The sequence below is a fragment of the Triplophysa rosa genome, linkage group LG17 (genome assembly GCF_024868665.1).
Source record: "Triplophysa rosa linkage group LG17, Trosa_1v2, whole genome shotgun sequence".
NCBI lineage: Eukaryota > Metazoa > Chordata > Actinopteri > Cypriniformes > Nemacheilidae > Triplophysa > Triplophysa rosa.
In genome coordinates, this window is record NC_079906.1 from 16470562 (window position 1) to 16498137 (window position 27576).

General features: G+C 39.9%; 1 protein-coding gene across 2 annotated transcripts in view; it reads left to right on the top strand.

The window, feature by feature from the left end:
* The window catches only part of sema6bb (sema domain, transmembrane domain (TM), and cytoplasmic domain, (semaphorin) 6Bb), a 104441-nt gene that overhangs the window by 21261 nt on the left and 55604 nt on the right, over window positions 1-27576 (top strand). Inside the window, exon 2 of one of the 2 annotated variants that reach the window (XM_057356846.1) lies at window positions 20700-20775. The exons of the other annotated variant lie outside the window; for it this stretch is intronic. The gene's annotated coding sequence lies outside the window, so the exon portion shown is untranslated. The remainder of the gene's footprint in view (window positions 1-20699; window positions 20776-27576) is intronic. 2 annotated transcript variants of the gene reach the window in all.

Below are 27576 nucleotides of genomic sequence, written 5' to 3' on the forward strand. Positions count from 1 at the left end.
TTGCTGCAGAGGGAAGGGAAAAAGAAACAGCCAGGTACTGTTACCTCCACTACAGGCTCTTTTTTTGCAATATATTGAACATTATAATATTGGTGTATTAATCCTTAAAGAGACCGCAAATAGCCTTTAACAATGATTTGAGCCTCAGTTTATTGTTAAGAAATGGACCACACAGACAGTGCTGCCTTGTCTGGTGCTTCTGTTCCTGCTATAATTTTCACCTCTCCTGAAGGTGTTCAGCTCTGAACCGCAATAGCATTCTGTCTGGCAGAGCTTTGACGGCGTGACAGAAATATGAGAGCGAGTCCCCAAAATTATTGTTCTGTGTGTGAACAGAATGCAAGAGTCACTTGTGGAATTGCAGTTGACCCAACCACAGCCACATGTTGGAGCCTCGCTTGGTGTTGGCTGTTTTTGACAAAATAAATATTTGCAACCAGACAGATAAAGGTCAAGTAAACGGCTGTCTAGACAGTTCACTTTATACACGTACCGCTGTTTCTGTTTCAGTTTTTTCTAGCACCACACATTTGTTTCCAAAAGGGTCTGACATCACTAGCTTGACATTAGTAATGTAAACAGGATTATCACTTGTTAGTTTCTTTCGTGAGTGAGTGAATTTGGTTATAGATTGTGGGTCCTCGCACTCCTGTAGACCGTTTCATCGGCCGCGAGTGCCTGACCCCCAGTTAACTTCGGGTTTGTGTTGGCTAGTGTCTTATAATAAAACCATAGATATAACTATTTATATTTTATTTAATTTGTTAATATTCATTTGTATTATTATTTCACTGTATAAAAATTGTATTAAATAAACTTGAATTGTTGAATTTTGTCATTTTATTAAATAAACAATTTGTTGAATAGGTCCTGTAGTTCGGTCGCATTTAAAGAAACCGTATGGTACATTGACATCTAGCAGTTGAGCTTGGTATCGCAGTCTAAATTCAAAATATTGGAGAGACAAGTTTAGCCAAGTAACAGTCTACAGGCACTCATTTGTTTGTGAATGTGTACCGGAAGTTCAGTTAGGGACACAAAAGTGCACATGCGCAGTAATGTTTGTTTATGTTGTTTAAGATGAAACCGTCTATAAGTAACTGGGCTCTGTTTAACTATAGGTTAATTTTACTTTTGCATTTGGAGTTGGAAAAAACTCCAACTCTGTCATGTGCTATTTGCCTTTTAAAACATGAGGTTGCATATTTTTTATAATAAAGTACACACATATACACCAAATTCACTTCATTTAGGAACTATTTGTACAAATTAAGACTTGGAACTGAAAGAAGGAGAGAAATAAAGAGTACATAAATTAACAGTGTCACATATTTACTCAGAGTAGCTGAGTCATGTGTGATTTTGGTATGTGTGAGAATGGTCAGATTGAACTCTCATTGATTCTGTATACAGGCTGTGATTCTCTCTCCCTACTACCGCATTGCTGGCATTGTTTTTCTCACAAGCTTTTCAACTATGCATCTAGAGATTTATTTCCCTTTGAGCTTTAATTAGTGTTCACATACAAACTTCAATTAGAGAGAATAGACAAAATAAAACACTGCCAGAATATATTATTCAAGTGAAAGGGAAAAACCGAAAGAAATTTAGTTTGTTTTAGTGTTTGTGAGTATTTGCATCTATGATTTTGGAAAATACTAGTCTTGGACTCCGCAAGACCACTGCAATCCGAGTAAACTTGTACCGAACTCAAAGTTCACAATGTAGCCAGAGTGTTTGTGTGCAAAAATGGTCTCATACCCAAAAAGCTGTGTCACAGTTTTTGAATCGTTTCATTTTTGGGTTCGTGGTTAGCGAATGTGCTCCAGACACACAAACTTCTTCACAATGCACACAAATCTAAATAGTTTTGTCAATAAGTTGAGAAATCTGATTTGTTCAGACAGTATGTGGTCAATATCTGCTGTATCAACATAGGTTTGCTAGTAATCATGTATATACATTACATCATGAAATTTTCTCATTCAAAACTATGAAAGAAATGAAGGAAAATAATGATTTATTATGACATCATATACTGTGTCCAAAATGACTGCCGCATTTACAGTTTTGCGGTTAATGTCACTATGCACATTTTAAATGTTATATTTTACAACAACAATTGACTTTTGTTGGTTGTCAAGCAAAGCCATAGATTAATGGTGCTTATGAGAAAACCGCAAATTTAATTCTATCTTGCATCAATATCGTGCACCCTCCATTCTCTCCACATCATTTCCTGCCTTCTGCACTGTCTATAATTAAAAAAAGTCAAAAGCTCAAAACTAAAATGAACAATAAATTACATTTCCACACTATTAAGGATAAACTTTCTATCTTTTCCAATTACAGAATGTTTGCCCTTCGGTTTACACACTTGACTCGACTGAGAGATCTCGCTACTTCAAAGCTGATCACACACACAGAGGACATACACTCTAGAAACTGCACACTTCAGATCTGGCCTTGTGCTCCATGTGGCCCTCATCCAGAGGGATCCTGTACTTTCGGAAGTGGAGAGGAGCGTCTCCCAGTGCCCAGGCTGAAATGAGATGGGCGTTTAGAGAGTTCTTCAGACTGACACACACACAAGCCTGATGAGAGTCATTGAGCGAAGGGTATTGTTAACAAAGTTTGATTCGGCTTTTTGCGGGCGGGTCTATGGATGTGGCTAAAATGCCTTATCCTAAGAAGCACTCTGTGTGTTTATAAGAAAAACAGAGATGTGATTGGAGGAAGCCCAGGGGAAAAAAAGATCTCTTTAATAGCTCAGTTGTTTCTCTTAAGTAAAAAAATTAGCTAAGTGCTTTTGGGGGAAGCAAAAACAATTTGGTTTCACAAGATTTAATTGCAGGTAGTTCTGCAAAAAAGTCATTGTATAGTTAACAATGTCCACGATTGTTATTGTGTTCTTCTTAAGTTTTCCCCCAAGAACAAAATGTATCTCGGAGCTCTTAGAACAACATCAGCAGGAACATTTTAACAGGAACATTGTGCCTGCTAAAGTGCCCACCCTGCACGACACCCACCCACTAGGCCCACCCAGGTGAATTATACCAATGACCCTGAAAAGCAAACAGCCCAAAGAAATTCAAAAGAAATGGAGAGAGAAAAACTTGGAATGAGATGGAATGAGAGAGATACGGTGAAGACAAGAGAGACAGACAGCGATTTAGAGGGGAGAGGGGGTAAAATGTGATAAGGGGTACGGTAATGAATTCTAATGTTATGCATGGAGAGAACAGTGAACATCTGCTTTCACAGTCCTCCTCTCTGTTTCCCAGAGGCCTCGTCTTTATCTGCCTATCACTCCCTTTTTCTTTTTCCTTATCCACCTGCAGTCACTCCCAGAAACCCAATATGTTTGTCTGCCAACCAATGCGTCCCAGATGTGACCAGGTGCAAATCTCTCATGAAGACAGAGACCATTTGTTATCTCTGATTTGCACAACTTCAACAGAATTCTGTGGGACACAGTTTATAGAAACCAAATTATTCTTTTAAATGGATGGAAACACCAATATGAAAATAAAATTTCCAAAATGTGCATAAAAGCTGCACGTAATATAATTGAATAAAGTAATTTAATGGAAGCCACAGTTTTTTTTCCCCGCATTTTTCGTATATCAAACTTGCATCTTGGATGAAACCATAGTCTGTCGCTGTTCTTTTATGTCTCGCCCTTGCGACTGAAATCTTGCCCTCTGCTCTGGTTTGTCTGGTCAGGTCAGTATAAGCAGGGGAAAGGCTTTGGTTTCACATGCATGTACTTGCTGGAAAGAGTTTCTGTGATGGGCCATGAAGCCCAGGGGTCTGACTGACTAATGTCTGTGTGTGTGGTATAGCTATCCTCCATGACTTGGCTAGAGTCCTTCTATTAATACTCTGCTGGTATTGGCACAATGAGGCAGAATAATAATATTTCCCTGTGCTCCGTCAGCCAGCAAGGCTACTCAAGTTTTCCTTATCAGTACTGAAGGAATGCTGATTTAGGGGGAAAATAAGCCTTAAAGTGACTTTGCACAATGAGAGGAAGGGGGCTTTAGGAAATGCCACCTACCCTGTGGCTCTGCGGCACTGAGCTGGGCTCTACCTGGAGAGTTTGATGCCTTTTTCCCATAATGAAGGGATGTGAGTCGAGGAATGACTCAGCACTGTGCTATTTTAGGGTAATGAATGACTTCAGTCTCCGAGGAGAGGTTTGATAGCCAGTCAGTCAATGATTTTATTTTATACTTTAAGTTTGACAAAAGCTATTAAAAATGGACATTTTTTCAATTAGTGAGTCGATCAGAGCTATCAGTCATGCAGTAATATTAGGAAGACATGTGTATTTAAAATGTGTGTGTTAAATCAATTCTCTTATAATTGTGAGATTTTTAATTTATATAGTTCAGTCAGCCAATCACATTAAGTCAGAAACATTTGTCTTTAGGAAATATGACAACTGGCCTCATATACAGTACAGTATGAAAAAAGATTCCCAAACGTTATACTGTATAATCAGGCATGGTGAAAATATGCTATTTTAGATTTTTATCTAGTCTAAAGTTTTGAGTAGCTCCTTGACATGTCGATGTCCCTGGTGGTCTTAAGTGGTCTCTGAGATGGGCTGGTGGTCTCCTCGTTAGGTCTGGATAACATAAACGGGGTCAGAGGTCATGTTTATGCTGCTGATCCACCATCAGAGGAGTCGGTGAAGTTTGGTGAGGGTGACGAGCATAAGGTGTCAGTTTTCTCTTTAAACGCTTCCCCCTCGCCCGAGATAAAAGACTGGGGTCACGGAAGACCAAACACAAATTTCCTCTTCCTGCCACTTGATAACCAGCAACACGTCTACATTCAATGTAGATGGTGCTGAATAAGAGCATTAGCATTTTAAATTGCATTACAATTGAAAATGCATTAGGAGACATGAAAATCAGTTTTTCTCCTTTAAGGATAAGGGCTTGTGTGCAAGAACCTTTCTTTAGGAAAGAAAACTGTCTAGGTTGGTTTTCATATCATTTTGAAAATCTGTACTGTATATTATTACTGGTCACACCTTTAAAGCGGCAGTCCGTAGGATTGGCCTCTTTGTCGCCATCTCAGTTTGTAATTGCTACTGCAGGTGATGTGAGGAGATATTTCTTTGCGTGAGTTGTGATTGGGCACTGCTCAACTGCGCGGATGAGTCTGATGTTTTGAGTCGTGGCCTGTGACAGTGCAGCGGTGAGAATCTTCACTGTACATCAGTAGCGCATAATAAACACAGATAACATGGCAGATGATATAACACGAAACAAATAAGAACTTAAACAGACACAACTAGCGCAAATGGAGGCTGTGTTGAAGTGTTTTGATATTATACAATCCTTTCAGATCACGGAGTTCCCGCCACCTTTGAAATGCCTTGCCAATATTAATTTTCGCACGAGTCCGATCACATTCCCTGTTTCTTTGTAAACCGTCTTCAGTTCGTTCGTTCTTGTTTTTCACAAATGATGAATCCCCAGATGTCAACACTGCTTGGCGTTTAAAAGTAAAAGGTACTAAACGCCGCCATAAATAATACTAAACGTTGTATGAAATCCTACCCAACAGTTGTGAGTACACGCTACAAATCGCCTGTCACTCGCAGCATACACGCGCTAGCTAGCAGCCGATCCTCTTCGTTCTGTGTACGAATGTGACGAAATGATGCACAGACGAAAGAAACCATATAAGGATCTCCGGAAAAGTCGACCCGACAGGGCAAATTACAAACCATTATTACAAGCTTTCCGTGGTGAGTCCAGTAAGGGTAGTGACACAGTTTTAAACACCGTTCTTTCATGTACTTGCTCAAAAATTGGTTTTAGATAATTTTTACTCCAAAAAACTTGCGGACTGCCGCTTTAACACCTGCAGACTAATCTTGGATCAGAAACCACTAAAGTCCGAGGCCAGGGGCGACGTTTTGGCAGGAGTAATATTTGTGATTGCATTTCCTGTAGAGGAAAATTTAGATGTAACATAATAATGTCACTTCCAAGCATATCGAGGCACATTCGTCCAGACGAATCCCGATACGATCTGCTGAGGGAGAGGAATGTCGGTTTAGACATTGAGAGACGTTCATGACAGACCTGATCTATTTATCACTTATGTTAGCGCTTTTCACAGAAGAACTGTCACCAATGAGCGTGCAAGAGAAAGAATAACAGAAAAGGGAGTGAGTGACATTCGGAGATACTGTGCATTCTGTGGTGAAATGAAGCAGAATAGGCTGATTCTCATGCCAGGGGCTCTTTTTTATTCAATCTTTAACCTGAACTAAAAAAACATTGAGGGGGCGAAAGACAGAAAGCTTTGGTTAACTGGCAGGCCCTTAGGCAGTGGACTTTTCAGAGGAAACTTTGATCTTCTGTATGATGATTCTGACCTCATGGATTCTTTACCGCACTCCATTACCCAAACATCAGAGAGAGACTTCTGTAGAGATTCATTATTGTGGTCTGTGGTTTGGAGTATTTTAAGGAATGGCTACTGTGAAATTCATCAGTCTTTTCTGAGGCTTGCACTGTTCTACTTTGACTATGAGAGCAGAGAAGGTCGCTGTAGCTTTGCTGTAATGGTATTTATAGCTGATGAATAATGTAAGTAGGCGTCACGCTGCGAATTCTGAGAGGATTCTGTTGGCCCCTCCCACTGCTGACGTCATCATAAACTGGGACATGCCCTTATGAAATATGTTCCATCACAGAGGTAAACTTTCCATTTAGCTTTTTTTGCCAAGAGCTGCCCACTTATCTGACTGTCTTATATCACACAGATCATTTTGATTGTCTGTCAATATATTTTCATCCGAGCACAATTATTAGGTTGATGTTTCCCTGGATTAAAAGGCATCGTATGGCTATCAATGCAGTTTGTCCTCTCTAATTCTTTAATCAAGTTTAGTCATTATCAATGTGTAAAGCTCTCAGACAGATTTAAATTCGCTGCCCTGCTGTTTCCAAAACCTTTAATGTCCCTTAATTAGAGTATTGATCCACTTTCAGTGCGCTTAGATCTGAATCACTGGCACCTTCAGTCTAGTCCACTAAAGCACATTTAACACGGTTGTTCTTTGATAAAGTTGCCAAAAACTTGTCAATGCCAGAATGTGTCTTCTGGAACAATCTGAGGTTTAGAGCGGAGGTTATTTTCAGTAGATTTGGAGAGGAGGTTATTTTCAGTAGATGCTAAAAAAGAAAGAAAGAAAAGTTACCAGCAAGATGAGTGACGGTGAGACCGAAAAAGGGGAGCATGGATTGGAAGTAGACATAAACAGTCATTTGTATTCAGTTCATGCTCGAACCCATACGAACGACTGGCTGTTTATCATCCTCCCCTGGTGGAAATGCACGTTTTATACTGGTACGACTTTATGCTTGCGAAGAGATGTTGAGGGTTCCTGTGGAGCATGTGATGATGGGCAGATTTTGTGGGTATAAGATTGCTAAAATCGGTGACCCCCCGAGGAGAGACGATTCAGTCGAGCTCTGTGTGAAACTTCCATGTTTCTTTGGGTTGGTGGATGAAACCAAGCAGGGCGGAGATGGTTGGACTGGAAGATGGTGACAGCGGTGTGTCTGATGTACAGTATATGTACTTATTTAACAGTCCTTGGTGATAAAATTGTTACAAAAAGTTACATTTAGACATTTATTTACTTTATTTTACATTTTTTGAAAAAGGTGGCCAGTGCAGCATACATACAGTGACATGAATTTTAACCTGTAATCTTGATCATGTCTGTCTATGAGCCGAACACCTACAGAGACAGGAAGCTACGCTGGCGACATGAATCATCTGTTATATATCTGCTTTCAGCACGATCAGTGGACACTCGGAGCACATTATTTCTAGAGTGTGTTGCTGTCCTATCTTCAGTATCTCTCTCTTGTTCTCACTCATTCAGACTTGAGAGAGAGCTTCAGTAGCTGCCGAGGGTGCTGTTCAGCTAAGCATACAAGACGCTGGAGTATATCATGATAGTGTTTGGTGGTTGTTATTTGGGAAGTAAACTAGCTTTAGCTAAATAATTAAATGAACAATTTCAGCCTATCTCCCATTGATTTGCTTTCTGATACACGTTTAAAATGGGGTTTTATTGCTTGCATATTCCTCTCTCTCTCTCTCTCTCTCTCTCTCTCTCTCTCTCTCTCTCTCTCTCTGGCTTGGCAGAATGGATACAGACTTGTGAAATCGACATATCTTATTTTTTCACCTTCTGTGGCCTTATGGTACAATTTGTATGCATTAGTGCGGCCACCAAATAATGCGTTGTGAGGTCTCAATCTCACAGGATGTTTACATGTGGACATAAAAGCAATTACGTCAGGGCTCTCTCTCTCTCTCTCTCTCTCTCTCTCTCTTCTCTCATCTCTCTCTCTCCCTCTCTCTCTCTCTCCCTCTCTCTTTCTCTCTCTCTCTCTCGCTCTCTTTCTCTCTCTCTCTCTCTCCCTCTCCCCTCCTCCCCCCTCCCTCCCTCCATCCTTTCGCTTTTAGAAAACAAAAAATGGATTATGAAGTTTTTAAAAATAAAGACATCAATTTCAATTTCAAGGTACTTTATTGGCATGATTGCGTGTTCTTACAATATTGCCAAAGCATTGAACATATAACAAAAGACATACATTAAGTACAAACATGAGATTAAAATTAAACTGGTGCTGAGTAAGGCATAAATATAGAATGAAATATAAAATAGAGTATATGCAAGTAAACATAGTAGTCAAACTAGTTGTCATAGTAGACATCACTATATGTCCACAAAAAAAGGTTTAATAGATACCTTTGTCCCCACACTAAACACCGGAAGTAAACCCACACACATCAGAGCAAAGTCGATGAGAACACACTGCTAACACAAGCTTTGAAAAACTGCCTAATTCAGACATCAGAGACGGCTTTATCTGTACCATTCTCCCAGTCTTCCATTACACACGCACAAACACGAATGGAGAAAACAAAGCGGATTATCCGAATGTGGCGCCCGACACATATGAAAAGGGCGAACCTTGAGAGAGCATGTGCTGCATATTGATTAACATTTGATCCATTCTGCTTTCATCTTTACTGGTCCCAAGACTCTAATCCAACCCCCTCCATGTCTGTAAACCTAACCCCTTTCCTCTTCCTCTCCCTCGCTTCCTCTCTCTCTTCCTCTTGTATCCATTAGGAATAACAGAAACGTGAACTAAGGAGCGCTGGGAAAGAGGATAAGGGCAGATGGATGATCTTGGCTCAGGAGGAGAGGAGAGATCCAATAGATTCAATACTCATGTCAGTTGGGGGGATGGCTGTGAAAGATGGAATAAGTGGAGGAGGGGAGATTTATGTCTGTTAAAATGCCCCGCCAGCACCGTTGTCTTTGAGCCTGGGGTGTTGGCAGGGTAGGTAGGATTTAGTAGTGATTTCCAGGAACTAATATGCTAAGGGAAGAGTGATGTCACATTTCTACTTCCTAGTGTCCTAAAACATTGAGTGATACATGCTGCCACATCTTTGTAAATATATGTTGGTTGTAGCTGATTTAAACAGTAATCGAAGAGTTAAACACAGCTCATTGGTCACTAGATGCTGCGTGCATCAGAGTAGATTGCTCCAAAAATAAAATATCGTTGCATATCATAGTGTAACTTTTTTAATTTCTTGAAAGGTTTTCCTCTTCAGTCTTATGATGCACTGTCCACGTTTTCTGACGTAGCCTAAACTGGTCCCTGACGGTGCACATTTTCTTTCTGCCCATCTCTCTTACACTTTCTTTCAATCTCTCTCTCTCTCACACAGTACCAGGTCATGGTTTATTGGTCCGTCTGCTGACGCAGGGTTAGAAATAGCCCCCCTTTAACTGTAATAGAGTAATTCTCCCGTTCTCCGCAAACAGTTTCCACGGCAACTGCTGGGGAGGGGGGTGCAGAACCATACACAGTTTTTATATTTTGTATCCGAACTGATGGCACACAAACGACAAGTTGTGAAACGCAAGCGTGACGCAGCTCTGAAACGGCATGAATGTGTAAATTGTCTCTGTGATGGATGCTTGTCATCACGATTCACCTGACCTGACAGGCCGACTGCGGAGTGTCTGACACGACGACCGCTCTCGTTATTATTTCCACCGGTAATAACGATCATCCATCACCCGGCGAGACTTTGATTGGTGCCGAGTAACGAGAGGTGGAAACGGCGGAGAAGAATTCTGTGACATTTCCGTAATCACTGCGCAGATCTTTTATTACCTAGAAGCTTCATTTCCATAGCGATGCCTCCATTGCACGCTCCATTTCACCAGCACATGAGATACCCTTTGTCAGTCAACTTTCCTCGTTATCGATCCTGCACATATTACTGCCAGAGATCTCCATCAAACGCTTGATTTCTAACCGTTCCACACCTCAAAGCGTCCGTGAACAAGTCTATTTACAAACAACAAACCGCACGCCCCACAAAACTTCTAACGGCATGGCAGGCTTGGCGGTGCCTGTCCGGTATTTCTTTCCAGTACAGTGTAATTGTATCTCATAGTGTGTGTGTAATTCTATCTGTGGCACGCTTCGGGAGATCAGGGTTGCGGCGGGCTTGGGGGAACGGAGGGCCTATATTTGGACTGACCTGGGTGCCCGTGAACGTGGGGAGACAGGTGCAGACCTGCCATCATGGAACAACAGACGAACCCCCGTGGACACAGAATTAAGCTCTCAATGTTCATTTATATCCTCCGATCGCAGCATTATCAAGTCTGGGATTACAGAAGGACACAGAAAAAAACGGAGACAATAAGAACTGTGGCAACATCTCCAAGATGCTTGGAACAGCCTACTTGCAAAGTCACATTTACAAGGGATAGTTCACCAAAAAATGAAATTTCTGTTATCTTTTACTAATCATCCTTAAGTTGTTCCAAACTGGTATACATTTATTTGTCCTACTGAACACAAAGAAATATATTTGGAAGAGTTTTTGAAACCAAACAGTTATGGTGCACCATTGACTACCATAGTAAGAAAAACTACCACTATGTAGTCAATAGTGCCTCAAAACTGTTTGGTTTCCCACATTATCAAAGTATTTTTTTTGTGTGTTCAACAGAAGTAAAAATGTATACAGGTTTGGAACAACTGAAGGGTGTGTAAGTGATGACAGTTGTCTTTTTTGGGTGAACTATCCCTTTAATACAGTGTTGGTATCCTTCATCCAAAAATGGTTCTTCTTTATTCTAACTTCATTTTTAAGAGTGTAACTCGTACATTTTTATATTACACTATATTTCAGGTTGGTTCACTATATTGCCAAAAGTATGTACTGTATGAAGTGTCCTAATTCCAAAATTTTGGTGAGGTCCCTTTTTCTGTTTCAGGATATCAATGCCCATGTGCACAAAGTGAGGTCCACAGTCTGGGTCTGGTGTGGAAGAACTTGTTTTGCACAAAGCAAACCTGAACCCCATTAAACACCTTTGAGATTAATTGGAAAGCCGCCTGTTAGAAGACTAGTACGTTTTTATGGACTCCCTATTATGATTTTGGAATTAAATCAAGCACACATGCGTGTGGAGTTTGGGTATGCACACATTGATGTGGTGTTTGGGCGTTTCACACATTTGGGCATAAAGTGTTACTCTTGCAGCTGTGTTTCAGCCATGGAAGCTGGTTTATAGATGGTCCAAGCTGGTCATTAGTTGGTGTAGGCTGATAGACCATCTTGGAACGGCAACCAATTGGCTACCAGCTGGTCGTACCATGAAACATGGTGGCTGGCTGGTCATCCAGCTAATGGCCTGTTTGCACAAGCAAATGACCAGCTCGGGCCAACTCAAACCCAACTGCCGTGTTCCAAAACACAGCTATCAGCTTTTCTCATGCAGATAGCTACAGAAGGTAAATGTGTGTGCCTTTGGTCATACTTAGAATTTGGAGCAGCTTACAAATCAAACCGTGTTTTTTCTGTTTGGTTGTATTCTCTTGGGTCTACTGTGGCCTGGTTGCACAGTGTGCTTACAGACCGGGCCAATAATAGAAAGAACGAGAGAGAGAGTCCCTCAATTATGAGAATCTCCTAACAAATCGCCATTTCGTCTCCTGGCTCTTTCTATATACACTACACATACAAACAACACACACCTATGGGGCCTTCAGCATTATGGACATTAGCCCGCCAGTGCTTTAGAAAGCAATGAGTGACACTAACTATAGGCTGTGCCTTTCACTGCAGATCTGGTTGTTTAAGAGTGGAACAGACAGCTTGTCACCAAGTCGTCATAGTGACAACAACCTCACTGCCACTACCCGGCGCCCTGCCAGCATGTATGTGTGTGTGACCGCCTGCGCAAGAGGCCCACTCTACCACCTCATCGCCTGTGTGCCGAGAAAGCAGATATGTCCTGATTATTCTAACACGTTTGTCCTTGTAATAAAGCCTGGCTGGCGCTTACATTTTTCAGATGCTTTTAAAAAGCTTTTGGAAATGCTGGTAGCCATTTGTATATCACACAGCAAAGGCCACCATTTTAAATTTGCAGCGCTCTGGTCGTAATTTCTGCATCCCCGCCGTGCTGGTGAAGATCGCGAGGTGACTAATGGTGCAGTCAAAATCCAACCTGCACAACTCCCTGTTATAGAGCAAATTTATCACTGCTCGCGGACATGGAACATTTGTTTGGATCCCTTCCATTTTTGTTAGAAAAGCCGTAGGTGGGAGTTAAAGGTATAGTTCGCTCAAAAAACTGTCATCACTTACTAACCCTGATGTCTTTTCTGGTGGGTATGACTTACTGTCTTCTTCGCAATAGAAATGTGAGGCAGAATGTATCTCTTTTCTGTAAAACGAAAGAATCACAGTCTAAAAATGTAATCAACAAGACTTTGAAGTCTTTTTTCTGCGGAATACAAAAGAAGATATTTTGAGACACGTCTCAGTGGTTTTGTGTCCATACAATGGGGGCCAATGTTCTTTGGTTACCAACGTTTCTAAATATCTAATGACTTGTGTTCACAGAACACAAAAAAGGTATTTTGATAAATGTTGGTATCTGAACAGCAGTGGCACCCATTTACTTCTATTGGATGGACACAAAACCAATGCAAGTAAATGGGTACCTGTTAACAACATTCTTCAAAATCTACATTTGTGTTTTGCGGAAGACAGTCGAACAGGTTTGAAATGACATGAGGGTGAGTAAACGATGACATCATTTTTATTTTTAGGTGAACTACTTTAAGTTCTTTTTAATGACATTACCCATCCACATTCATTTTGACACATTGTATTTAAAAGCTGTGTAGCATCTTTTATGTTCCATAGAAAGAACGTCATACACTACAGTTAAGGAACAACTTTTAGGAAGAATTTTCCTTTTGGGAGCTGTTCCTTCATCTGTTAACATAAACATATTGTCATCATTGTATTTGATTTGAAAGCCCTTCTTACGAATACACATGCACACACATGCACATTCAATCACACCCAAACGGGTCCCTCTGGGAATCCACCATATGAGCCATTAGAGTGTAATTTGAGATTATGAGCTGGACCGGAGGTTTAGTGATTTTATCAGAGGCTCCATTTCTGCCATGGAGCCAAGGTCAGAGTCGCAGCGAGGGGACAGGGAAGGGGGAGCACCGTTGCATGATGGGTAAGGGCCCATTGCGGCCTGCCTGTGTGTTTATGATAGGGGTGAAAAGAAGCTTCAGGCAGAGAAATCAGGAGATTGAAGGCGGAGATTGCACATATCGCAGATGGGGAGAAGGCTAGCGGCTAAAGGAGAAAAAGGGAAGAGGTCAAAAGCAGAGAAAGGCAGGGAGAGAGAGACAGTTTGGAAGGGTTATTATCTGTGATGAGAGATGGGAGAAGTGAGTGTTTGGCACTTAGGCGCTGCAGTCCAATTTAATCTAGGAAAGATTCTTTCCAGCAAGAGGAAGAAGAGTGAGAGGTTGCAGAAGTCAAGAGACAGAGAAAGAGCAGAAATCACAGCTGATTTCTTTAACATCACACCGTACGATTATGAAAAGTGGACCCTGTTTTGCAGTCTAAACCTCTGTCATGTGTTATAAATCGCTTAGGATTTGTTTAAAACTCCCAGACTTTTAAGTGGATGCTAGGAAAACCCATGAGTCAGGCATGTGCGTGTTCAGAAAGCAAATTTGAAGTGCACTTAACTATCGCTACAAACTTGCATCCCACCGCTTACAAACTACCTCAAGTGTTGACAAACACACCGAGATAATAGTAGTAAATTATACCTGGACGTCCATTTTTCATACGTTTAGACAAAAATGCTCTGTTTGTTTTTTCTTTCTGCTATGTGTGGGAGGGACTTGCAATACTCATGAATTACAAATCATCACATTTCAGAACATAATGACGTACGAAAGCATCTGCGTCGAGTATGTTTTAAGTCAGAAGCATCTAAGTTTTGCCTACACACCAGGCAGAGACTCATCACTCAGCTTCAGCTGCGGTTCTACACATCACCACGCATCGCATCTGTATATGAGAGAGACTCGTACCTTCACCTCGCATTAATCTGTTGAGAGAGAATCAGAGATTCTCATTTATCTCCATGTTGCACAGTCACATCTGTCATTTAGAGGTGTTTGGGGAAAATTTGAGCAAGTGGAATAGGAGTTTGCACGCCTGATGCTCCTGGCGGTTGAGGAGCTGAAAACCAGCCCCTGATGTTTTATTCTCTTTAATTAGACCCGTGCTCTTCCAGTACTCCCTGATCCAATGAAATTTTGAGTTTTAGAACAAGTATGCAATTGAGGTTGTGTTCTGTGGTCTACGGTGAGTGTTACCCATCTTCATCGTTTCCATAATCAGCATCATCTTCATCGTCATCACCATTACCGTCCTCTTCCTCGTGAACTCCCACTCCTAGAATTTTATTGAGTCATTGTGGGCAGCAGCATTGCTGGCATGATAATTAGCAGTAGACAGCTCATGAATATTTAATTAAAGTGGGCTCTCTGAGCCAGTGAGTGGGCCCTGCGTACAGTGCCTCATTAATTAAACATCAGTTTCTGAAGCCTTTTGATTAAAGATAAAGAGGAAAAAGGATGATCAATAGAAAACCGCTCAAATGAGAGCAAAAGAGAGCTGTGCTGGAGAGAGTTTGCTAAGCCGTTCGCTTGCATTGGTGTGAGGTTCACCAATAATTTTAGCGGCACTGTGGGAGTTGTTCGGGTCAGAGGTGAGGTGAGTGTCATCTACAGGGTCTCTCGAGGTGACGGACCTTTATTGACTTTCTGTTTAAGTTCTCTAAGTGTCTCTCTTCGAAGGAATAGCTCAACCAAAAATGAGAATTCAATTTTCTTGCTATACTCTTACAAAAAAAGTTATATTTAAAGAACATCCTGTCCATTCTTTTCCATATGAGTATAATTGAGAAATGGGGTTGTCATGTTTCAAATTGGGCAATTCCAGCATTATGGATGCAACATTTTCAGTCAAAACTTTTAAATTAAACCAAAATTATTTCCTAAATCTCTGTTGATAGTAGTTTCTTTTTTACTCGCCCTTTTTGTCATTTCTAACGACAAAAGAAGATATTTTGAAAAATGTTGGCAACCGAACAACGGTGGTGCTTATTCACTTTCAATGGTTTTGGGTCCATACAATAGAAGTGAATGGGTACCGCGTTACCAAAATTTTTCAAAATATCTTCTTTTGTGTTCTGCAGAAGAAAGTTAGTTATACAGTTTTAAAAGACAAAAGGGTGTGTAAATGATTACAGAATTTCTATTTTTAGGTGAACTATCATTTCATATCGCACAGGAATATGGACCATTATGGATGTGACAATTCTGGCACTTACCCGTCTATGGAAAATCATGCTTTAAAAATTTAAAAAATGCTTAAAAACTTGAAGAGACCTGACATGATTATTAAAGAAACATCTGAGCTATCAGTAGTATTGTAAAAACCTTTGGTAAAACTTCATTTTTTTCATGGTAATGATGACCTTTGCATTGAATTGCACTTGACAAAAAGCTCCATAAGAGGAGCATAAACGTGATCCATATGACTCGTTCATTGTATTCCAGGTCTTCTAAAGGCCATCCGATGGCTTTGTGTCAGAACAGACAGAAATTCATATGGATATAGAACAACTTAAGGCTGAGTGAACGAGTTTAGGAATTTTCATTTTGGATTGAACTTTTCTTTTAACTCTGCCTCTCGGTCACGCTAAGCCTGCTAACTAACTCCATCAGGCTGAAACAGAGCCTCCAGCCAACTCCCTAAAACCACGGACCTAGAAAAGGGTTTCACCCCTAGAGCTAAAACCACAGCTCTATTTGATTCTCAAATCCCGGCAGCTCGCTGACAGACGGGCGGGCGTTTGCTCCTCTTCGCCTGTGTTTAAACATTCAGGGCACGGCAAGCGCAGAGCTCATGTTAAACATTAATCAGATTTATTCAAATGCCATTCGTAATTATCATGATCTCTGATTAGACTTGGAAATGATGTCTTGGAGACCGAGATGGAGCTGGACTCCAGGCTCCGGAGCTTGGCTGTGGGTGGAATATTCTTATGGATTATGGAGAAGAGCGCAGGGAGAAGTGCTGTAAAAGAGATCAGCGAGTCTGTGTGTGTAGGTGAGGGGATGAGATAACACAGGGAGAAAAGCACTTAGTATTAGCCAAACAGCAGCAGAACATGCCCTGAAGAGCTGTAAACAGACCACATTTCCATACACTTTATAGAGATTTGCATCATAATGGGGAACATATAGGTTTTAAAAGCAATTTTGAATTAGTTTTAATCTTTCTAAACGATATCAGACAGTAATGCCATAGTACTGTGCTATTTATTTATTATCACACTTAAATACCCAGACATTTCGGAAAATAAACATTATACTCTATTATACATTTATTTTTACTTTGCCACAGTATGAAGAAACCATTTGTTACGAATGTCTGCCAACTTGATGCCTCTGTAGTGATCATAATGTTTATAATGTAGTGTATGTTTATGTAAGGGAGATAACACATTTTCCACCATCTCTCCTCCCATCCCAGCAGACCACTGACCAGATCTCACCTCATCAACCCACACATCTTTATTAGCCTGAATCTTCTCTCAGAGCGAGGAATCTTCTTAGGCTGCCTGTTTTTCCTCAGCTGCGACTGGTCTTATCTCTTATATCATCCCACATTGTTGCTGAGGTGTGAGAAAGTGTTGAGTCAGGACAAATGATTTGTCATATTTAGCAGCAGGGATGGAGAGGCTCTGTGGAGAGCCTTATAAATCTCTGGGGTTTCCTTCCGAGTTGAACAGGGGCTTACTGGATTTTGTGTGACTGAGTCCCAGTTTTTCTGAGCATCTGAGGAGCAGTAAAGTGAGAAAAGCATTGTGAGAAAGCACTTGCAGTAAGAAGACAATTATTGACAGCTTATTTGGTTTTAGACCTGGCATTCTCTGTATGCATGCGGATGTACTTTTTAGTACACAGCAGTTTTTTAATCTTCACTTTTTAATCTGCAGGAATCTAAAAGGTTTTCCTATAGGTGTCAAAATTGTTAAAAAGTTCATTTCTCATGCGATAATTACCAGTAAACCCTGCCAAGACGAAACGGAACAGAAAATGCTTTAAGCATCATAATTAGCATATTTAGATTATGTGCACTTATTGCAAAGCCAAAACTAAATTTTCTTTTTGCGGAATTGAAAACTCAACATACTTACTAAATCCTACACATTTCCTGCAATGTGTGTGTTCATTTAATATGATGATATGATGATTTTCATTTAAATATGACAATAAAAATATGATACGGCCTAACTTTATGGTAGCATTTTTCTCACTTGTACATTTGCAATATGCTCAGCCAGATTGATGTTTTTGTTCATAGATCTATAGGCTGTAAAGACGAATTACTGTAACCACCATTCTCTTTGTAAAGAAGCACAACGTATTTGTGAGACTAAGCATCTTCCAGACTAGTCTAGACTGAACTATATTTAGCCCCACTTGATTAAACCTCTGAGATCCGAAAGAAATGGTTCATGTTGATGGGTGCTTGCTTTGTCTCAGATGGTGGCAAATGAGTCGCAGTGTTTTTGGAACAGATTGGAGCATTATTTTTCTTTGTCTTCAATACAGAGGGTACAAGATTCATCAGGAAAATCATGTGTCATAAATACTCTGGTATAAATGGTGGGGGATCTCCTGTTGCCATAGCGCCCGGTAGCACTGTGGATGTCTGAGGATTGGTGCAGAGACAGAGGCAAAACAATGCACGGTTAGTTATATGATTAGTGGATGTTCAGCATCCACTCTGAACTTTTATCTCAAAATAGAGGCTGTAGAAAAAATGAGGGCGTGATCCAGGACACGGGTCATTATCAGGGAGTGATGGATGTGTAATCTTTTTGATTTTAAATTGTGTGATTTCTTGCGCAATGTGATTTGAGCCAAGTAGGTTTCTGCATCAGTTGGTCCTAGAACAACATTCCTATTAAACAATCAGTTTTAGGGTTACGAGATCAGACTTGTCTAGAACACCAATGACATAAGATAATAAGGTGACGGTTACTCTTCAATTTGGAATATACTTTTTTCAATTTTTTTCCAGACCATACAGAGTAATTTTACAGAACAAAAGAGAAAGAAATGACAAAGACTTAGTCCAGTCCTGAAAAACTTTTATTTTAATTCTGTACCAGCAAATTTATTCTTTCCATTAGCCGTAAAACAAAGCCATTAAATTAGCCATTAAATTGAATTGAACGCCTTTCTTCTTTGCACAGACAGCGAGAGAAAACAAGAAAAAGATTTACTTGTGGCTAATGAAGGTTTGGGGAACCTGTCTTTATCAGTCATGTCTTGAGCAAAACTGTGAGAGAAGCCTTATCACCAAGTGTCATGTTCCCTCATCTTCCCTATTCTGTCCTTTTCATCACCATTTTCGCTTTCCACCTAAAAAAAAACATTGACCATTGAAGGCCTGTTTCTCTCTTGTATGTCCAATGCGTGTTGCGACTTGCTCTCATCTTAAAGCTGTCTCTGTTTGAAAGGAGTCCATTATGTGCTCCCTGTGGTCCACCGTGGAGGCCTTCAGATGGCTGGCAATTTGGTAACGGCACTCTTAAACCCAACACAAACACGGCCGGATGTACCCGGCTCTGCCTCAGCCAATTATTAGCATTCAACTCAATGTTTCATCGAGAATGGGGAATTGTTCTATTGGATTGTACTTTTTTCTCCACATTGATTCACGTCTGTGGCTGTGGGTGCGTTCCCCCACAGTTGCCCCAGGCACAGGGCTAAACCCCCTCCAAAATGTCAATATACAAGCGTTTGAGCTTGTTTGATCTATTGCGTTTACTTGGCCATGTGCAAAGCTTTTGTGTTTTAATTGGCATGAGTGTGAAACGGCATTGGGACCTGTGTGTCACCAGGACTATTTTTGAATGAGACGAGGCTGAAACGTTCTCTCATTACCTGTGTTTATCAAGCGACGTGTGTGTTTGTGTATTATTTCAGACAGTGAGACAAGCACCATTTGTGCATTTCAAATACAACAAACTCAATGCACAAATGTATTGTTTGTACATTTACAATATGTATTAGAACTGTGGCAAATATTTTTATGATGATTTTATTAATTGTACTGTAATTGCATACTGTATATAGAAAACATTTTTACCATACAAGAATTTAGGAGATAACTTGTTTATTCCTTTTGGTTGAGCTTCCAACACGTGACCTAGTATAAGACAAGACTAGTATTAAAAAGTTTTAAGCTTTTACTGCAGTTTTCATTCATTTACATACAGATCGTTCAATTAAAACATGAATGTCGTCAAGTTTTATATCTAACAAAAAATCTTGAAAAATTGTTCATGCCTTGGAAATAAATCTCATTTATTTTCCAGTTTCATTTTTAACATTTTGTTCAAAATAATGTGATACAATCGTATCATGATTCTGTCAGTACCCAGCATCGTATGAATCGTGACCTGCACATACTGTACATTACAAATCATACATTGCAAGGAATAGCATGTCCAAAAACCTGATATTTATCTGGATTTTCATAGTAGGTATTTTCCTTGTTTTTGTGGTAATGCCATAGTACATTTACAGCATGGAAAGTCTACTGTATACGAAACCTTCCCTAGACAGTACTGTACGCTGTCTGTCGATGTTCCATCCATCAGCTCTGGACAACATGTAATTCAATACCATTCAATACCTCCGAGTAAGTTCCCAGACATACACACTGATAATACACAAATCCATTTACAGTAAAACATATGTCGACTTCATAATAGGTGCATGAAGCATCCTAATCTGGCTTTAAGACATCTTACCAGTGCTTTTTTTAAGGAGGTCTGCCATTTCTCAGCATACCTCTCACTGAGCATATCGTGTTGGACGCAGTTGGCTTCACACATAAGGATGTTATGTTTCCCTTCAGTGACCTTACACTCTTCAAGGCTATTGACAATGTTCTTGAGCAAGACCACAAAAGAGTCAGTCAGGGGAATGCAAACCATGACACGCTCGGAGGTAAAAGGCTTTATTGATTGTAAACCACTCTCGTACAAGCAGAGCACGTGAACTAAAGCAGGCCTGGTTCGAAGTGGAAGCTCAAGGACGTCGGATGCGTGCTGGACGAACAAAACTGTATATGGTGTAGAAGCTTAAAAACAAAAATCACACTTTCTGCTCTGCTTTCAGATGCTGTCTGGGATGTTATGGGTGTGCGATTCAGCTGGGAGCAAATAACGCAAGATATTGTGAACCAAATGGAAAGGTCAGCAAGGTCACGGCTACATCTTTCTACATCTCCGAGTGCACTCGACAGCCGTGTTTATTTGAGCATGCGTTAAGCGTTTCAGGCATTCAGACGCACACACAAAACCCCATGTCATCACCTACTGTATATGGCTGTTTAATGGGCCCAAGGCTTTTAGTTTCTTAACATAATGGTTTCACACTCTGTTAATCCCTCTCTTCTTGTTTTCTTTACCAATTTTCTCCATCTTTGTCCTTCTGCACTTTATGTATTTTAATGACCACAGGAAGCTTTTGTCTGTTTTTACTTGCCACTCTCTTCGTTCTCACCATCACTTCTGTCCATCCCCTCCAATCCGAGTGTTATTTTTCTCCTTCTGAATAGCGTTGGTTGCTCCATCAGTCTCTGTTATGACTAAATCTGTCCCTCGTTTCTCATCTCCTTAGCAACGGCCTCAGTAAACATCAAACCTTACTCCATCCATCTTTTCATTCGCACCTTCCCTCCCCCCAGTGGACGTGATTCAAAAGAAAGGCCGGGATGAATCAATCCAAAACAACTCTGAATCGCACAAACATGCACTCCCGGAGTCTTCATACAGCCGTGCTGGCACACAAACACACGCACATACACCCCTCACATTTGTTTTGCTTTCAAGAACCCGCGTGCACACCCGCCGCCAAAATCCTTTCCACAATGTTTCCATAAACAGAGCGTTACGCAGACAGGCTGTCTGAGGTCTGATAAGGAGTCGTGAGAGAGGACAGAGAAGTTTTCACATGTTCGGCTAGATCGACATTGTACAACCTACAGTCTGTCAGAAATACGCCACATTGAGATTAGATGACAGTGAGAAAGCGATAGAGGTGTAGAAGCGTTCACCACAACTGCATAATGCAAAATAGCAAAGAAAAGGGAAAGCCAACCTGATATGCGAGGAAATGAGAGGCAGGGAATGAAAGCGAACGAGAGAGAGAGATGTATTCTAGTTGGGCTGGTAATGTTCTGGTCTGATTATTATGCCTGTCAGCCCGGTTGAGGAATAAGACCACACTAACTCTCTCGCTCAGCCCCCTGCTTGGAGCACAGCCTGTAACATTAAGATAGTCGGCAATATGTACGCTCGGCTGTGTTGGTGCGCAGCCACATTGTATATTCAATAATTAGCGGATGCGGAATGAATTTGATTGGCGTGCGTTGTGAATGTTTCCCTTGCTTTGCCGTGTATCAGTGTGCACTGAGGGAGAAATGACATACTTTCAAATTGAAAGAGAGACTACACGCACACCTGTGTGGCTGTTTGGATTGGGTGGAAATTTGTCTCAGTAAATTGGGTGAGCAGGTGACTGATTTTGCGCTATGAATTTGGGCAGGGGTGGGATGGGAGGGAGGAGGAGAGTTCGGTAAAGGCAGAAGGGGGACACGGACAAGGGTGCCGAGAGGGAGAGAAAGAGCAGATGGACGAATGATGAACTGAATAAATGTGTCCACAGATCGTGTGTTGGCTGTAAAGACTGCCTGAAGCAGCGTCAGTACTGAGAAATGGAGAGAGATATGAGCTCTCATACCCATGTTCAATATGCTGCATCTGGATTTTAAACAAGCTCTTTCCACACTTACCCCAGTGACTGCTGCCTTATGCATATATAATAAAATATTCAGTAAGAAATCATACATTAAAAAAAGGTTATCCGTACATTTTTTATATATATGTATGTATGTGTATATGGATACAGTATGTATATGATATATAATATGTTTGTATATGTATACATTATGTATTTGTATGTGTATATGGGTAGTTGACGAATAAATTGTACATGTGTCCTATGGTGTGACAGCATAATTTGGAAAACAAAATGTTAATATTGCATTGTTTTATATTTTTAGTATTTATATTTATCATAAAAAATAGCATAAGAGAGATTTATCTTCATTGTTAATTTGTTTTCTACATTTTCGCTGTCATACCATAGGACAAATTTGCATATTAGTCTGTCAACTACCCATAGGTATATGTTTTTATTTGTAGTATGTGTATTGAGCATACAGTATATGCAATTTATTAGTCTAGTAAAGTTAACAAACTCAAACTTAATTCCCAAAGGAATGTTGTTTATATGGCATATGCAACGGGGGAAGATGTTTATTGTTCTTCTATGTATTTCCATTCTTATGCTCTCTGTCGTCTTGCTGTACCGCATTGTGCATCATCCCTAAAGACGTTCATTTTGCATGACACACACACTAATGCACACTTCACCATCTTTCCTTCCCCGTTCCTATTCCTCCTGGTAATCCTACTCCTCTTTCCTACCTTCTCCCTTTCATGCCTTCTTCTCCTCCCACTCCAACTCCTTCAAAATCATAATAAATAAGACCTTGACAACTTTAACTCGCCCCACCCACTCCCGTCCTCTGCACCTTTGACGGAACGCGTCGCCGAGTTCGGTTTTCATCACCGTAAATCTATCGGGCCTCTCTCAACACATTGCAGCTGAGATGAGCGCAGTTTAGATATTAAGTTTCAGCGGGGTATTTTTGTTAGGTAATACACAGCCCCATGGGAGTCTCGGGCGAATAAGCCTGTCAAATCAGGAAAGTTAGTGATTCTTTCGAGTGCTCTTAGTCATTAGCCTGAACTATTTCTTTTTATTTATGACTCTGCAGTGGATTATCGCCTCCTTGTTTTTTCTTCGCTGTTTTTTATAGCAGTAGATATGATGGATGGGATCGCTTTAATCATTCAGTAGACGTTTTCCCCTACTTTTAACGGCGGGGGGTTGTTTCCATTTTGTCGTGATTTACAGCGCGCGCAGTCTTGAGTTGGGTGAGAGGTTGACCTCGCCCGAGTCTGCTGCATTACCTCTGATGTGTTTATGATGATGTTTGGCCATTAAAAGCTTTATTTTAAAGTCTTGTATTTCTGCCCTTGAGGTGAATTAAAGCTCAGCACATATGCCCCTTCTACTCCTATTCAGTATCAGGACAGAAATGTTTTTGAATAGAGTCGTTTTGGAGAGATTTGCTGTAAGATGTGAGGTTAATAGCAGGTTTAGTTGAGTATTTTAGGTAGAAAGAGCTGGCTGTTGGCCTTTCATAATGACAATGACCACAAAATGTTAAGCTCTAAAGTAAGGTGAAAACGAAATCTCAACCGGTTGGCCTTGAAAAGTCACATGGATGTATAGTTATTATCAGTGGAGTTTATAGTTTTGGTATTTGCGACTCTGTCTGTGATATTGTAGGCTAAAGTTTTAGTCTAATTATGAAATTAGTGGCATGAAACTGGCCATTGCCATAAAATGCTGTGTAACTGTGATACGTACATCATATCGGTGCTGTCCTTCGGAAACCTCGTATCTCCATATTTTATCTTTTTTTTCCATAAATCACTATTATTAGTCACCCTTTGTTTGTCCCTGGATTTTGCAAATATCTAACCAATAAAAATGTATTAAGTGCTTGTCAATTTTGACAACACAGTATGTAATTATTTAAACAATACAGCGTTTCTTCCATTTTCTGAAAAACAGCGAATTTGCACATACAGTACACAGTTTCTGAATCAGAAGGACAGTGACGATATGATAGATTTCAAGGTTATTTAACAGTATTAACATTTTTATTTATAATAATACAGTTATTTTTAAATATTGAAATTAATTTACACTCTTTTATAAAATACTGAAAGTTGGCTTCCTAAACATTGATTTGAATCTTTGACATGAATCTGAATCTTTACTTCAGCTGTATTTTCACAGGTACACCGTGTCTACGTGTGGTAGTATCACATTTGTTTGAAGAACGTTTGGAGTATGTAAACCCATCATTGTTAAAGGAAAACTTATTAAAATGATTTTTTTCTCTAAATAATATTACAAAAAATATATTTTATCCCACATATCTCTTCCGATGTCTTGTTTCTGGTTTGCAATAGCTGAATAATTTCAAGTCAAAGTTTAGTTTAGGTTGAAGCAGATAGCAGGAAGATTTGTGAGAATAATGAGAAACAAATGTTGGTTATATGATTTTCAGTTTTTGTAATATTTTAATAGAATTAAAATTAAATTTCCACACTTAAAGCTTTATTTTTTTGCATATACAATATTGCATTTTTCTTCTATGTTATGCGGCCATAATAGGTTATTATGCATTTTTGCATTTTATTTTACTTTATGCCTTTATGCATTTATTTGATGTGACAGGGGAAAGAGACAGAAAAGTATGGGGACAACATGTCTGTATCCTTCTGTATGCAAAAACTGCATCACCCTGGCTTGCAATTACAACTCAGTTATTAAAACTTGTTGATACCATTACAAACATCTGATAGAGTACCAGCATGTTTGTCTGTCAGGGTATCGAGAACTAACACGTTCATCTGCATGATTATGCGTAACTTGTTCATACTGATTGACCAACAAACCGTATAGGTGACTAAAACTCGGTTCAAACCGGTGGTTTCATGGTGTAAGAGGGATTCCACGGTCTTGGAATGGGGCCTGACCTAGAGAAAAGCCAATTTCTCCAGCTGTTAGCTTAGGCACAGTTTGTTAATTTAGCTCGCTTATATTTTGCCAAAGCTGTTAAGCAGCATCTGTCTACGGTTCCTTCTCTCTCTCCTCTTTTCCTGTATGTGGGTTTCTGTGTGTATTCGGTTCTAAACTGTTCGTTTTTTTGTGGATCTGTCTTGATGTTTTTCATAACTGTGGTGAGTGAAAAATAGCTTGGGGTACCTCTGCACGACTCTGCTCTGCTGGTTCACCCCGATGCCACACTCCATCAATTTAGCATTAGAATTACTGCTCCATGAAAAAAAAACGTGGAGCCAGAGTGTCTCTCACTTCCATTTCTCTGTCTGGAGATATAGAATGATGCTGTATATCTTTATAATGCAAGACTTGTATGTCTTTAACATGCATAGACCATTAAGTATGTCTTTAATACAGTGTTTCATCCACTATGTGAAAACCAGAGAGAGGGAGGCACCGGTCTGCTTTAAACAGGCCTGATAAATGGCTTTGAGGCTTTAACTGGCCTGTGTCTGGAGGGCAGCCTATTAAAATGCTTGTGGCAGAGAGAGAAAGCGAATAGGATTTCATGCTAGAAAGCAGTAAATACAGAATGCCAAACAACACAGTCCAGAACATGGCTGTCGGGCTCTGAAATGAGTTTGCCTGGCCTAGCCTATTCCCTCTGGGGTCAGAGACCCCTCTGGGGTTAGCTGTTTCGGGTCACTGGAGCAGATTTTGGGGTATGTTTAGTGAAGGAATCAGCCCCCTCTTGGCTCCGGCTTCTTCCGGTTTTAATGGTTTTTTTCCCATCTAAAAGCCTGAAAGCATTCCAGGCATTCTTTGGCATTACTTTCTGTATATTCATTTGTCTCTTGGTAAACTGCTGCTTTCTTACGTACTAATATTTTGTCTTCTCTTGCTTAAAGCAATCATGACCAACACAAGTTAGTCAAAATTTTACTTCAGTATTGTGACATTTTTAAGGGAACAGCATTGGGTCACTATTCTTGTGACTATATCAAAATGATTAGTGCTGTCAAATTTATTGCAATTAATCGATTCCAAAATAAATGTTTGCGTTTATATAGTATATACTTGTGAGACATGTATACAGTATGTATATATAAATACGTACAAATATTTGTATTTATTTAGGAAATATGAATAATATATATTTTTAAACAATGTAAATTATATTTAAATATAAATGTTAATATTTATGTATGCATGTATTTGTGTTCATTTATATATATATATATATATACTAAAAATGATATAATTTGAGCTCTTTTTGCATAATAAATACTTTGGGGTGAACCTCCAACAAACTGATTTATGCTGCGAGTCATTAAATAAAACCATGTGCTGGAAATGGATATAAACCAAAAATTAAGTTTGGAATGAACAAAGTGTTGGAATCACATGGTTTTGCATCCAAGAGCCTTTAAAGCAATCTGATAACATAAGGTCACAATGTGGGTTTGTATATTTCATGATAGGTTAAGACCAGGGCATGAACCATTTGACCACACCAAATATTCGGTTGCTATTGATTGCAACATGGAAACACTGTCAACTGACTCTCTGTATGAGCCTTATGTACGTGAATTGATCTTCAATCTTTCCACAGTTATGAACTATGATATTCCGCAGCTATTCAAATGAATCAAGACCTTATTTAACTTCAGAATCACCGATTAGGATCGAATGTTGGATAGTGGTTTAATTTCAGTTCTCTGCAAGATAATGAATGCGTTAATTCGGCTCTTTATTACTGATCACTTTTCTCATTACTGCCATTCTCTACTCTCATTATCAGTATTTTATCTGGGACACCCATAAATGAAGTTTGCTCTCAAATCCTCAAATGAATTATCACACCCAAATCTCTTGGGGTTTTGTAATGAAATCAGTGCCTTTCTTTCTTTACCCAGAATGCATGTCATCAGCACATTTTACCTCAAAGTAGGGCTCATAATAACCATATTCATATACAAAGCTGTTTGAATTTCAACAAGGTGTAAATGTCCGTGCTATTCTCAGTGTGCAGCATGGTGCTGTATTAGCGAGGGGACCACTTGCTAGTCAGCTACAAATTTATGATTTTGTTTGAGTGACTTTATGGAAAATTATATGCACATGACTACATGCATTTTTCAGAATACTGCAAAACGCTGCTTTCGCAGACAATATGTAGTAAAAAGGCATCGTCACAACGTTTTTGTAACATCCTGTCTGCTGTCTTTATGTACTCAGTGTTTGAAGGCAACAAATGATACAACAATGCTTCCTTCAAGGATAT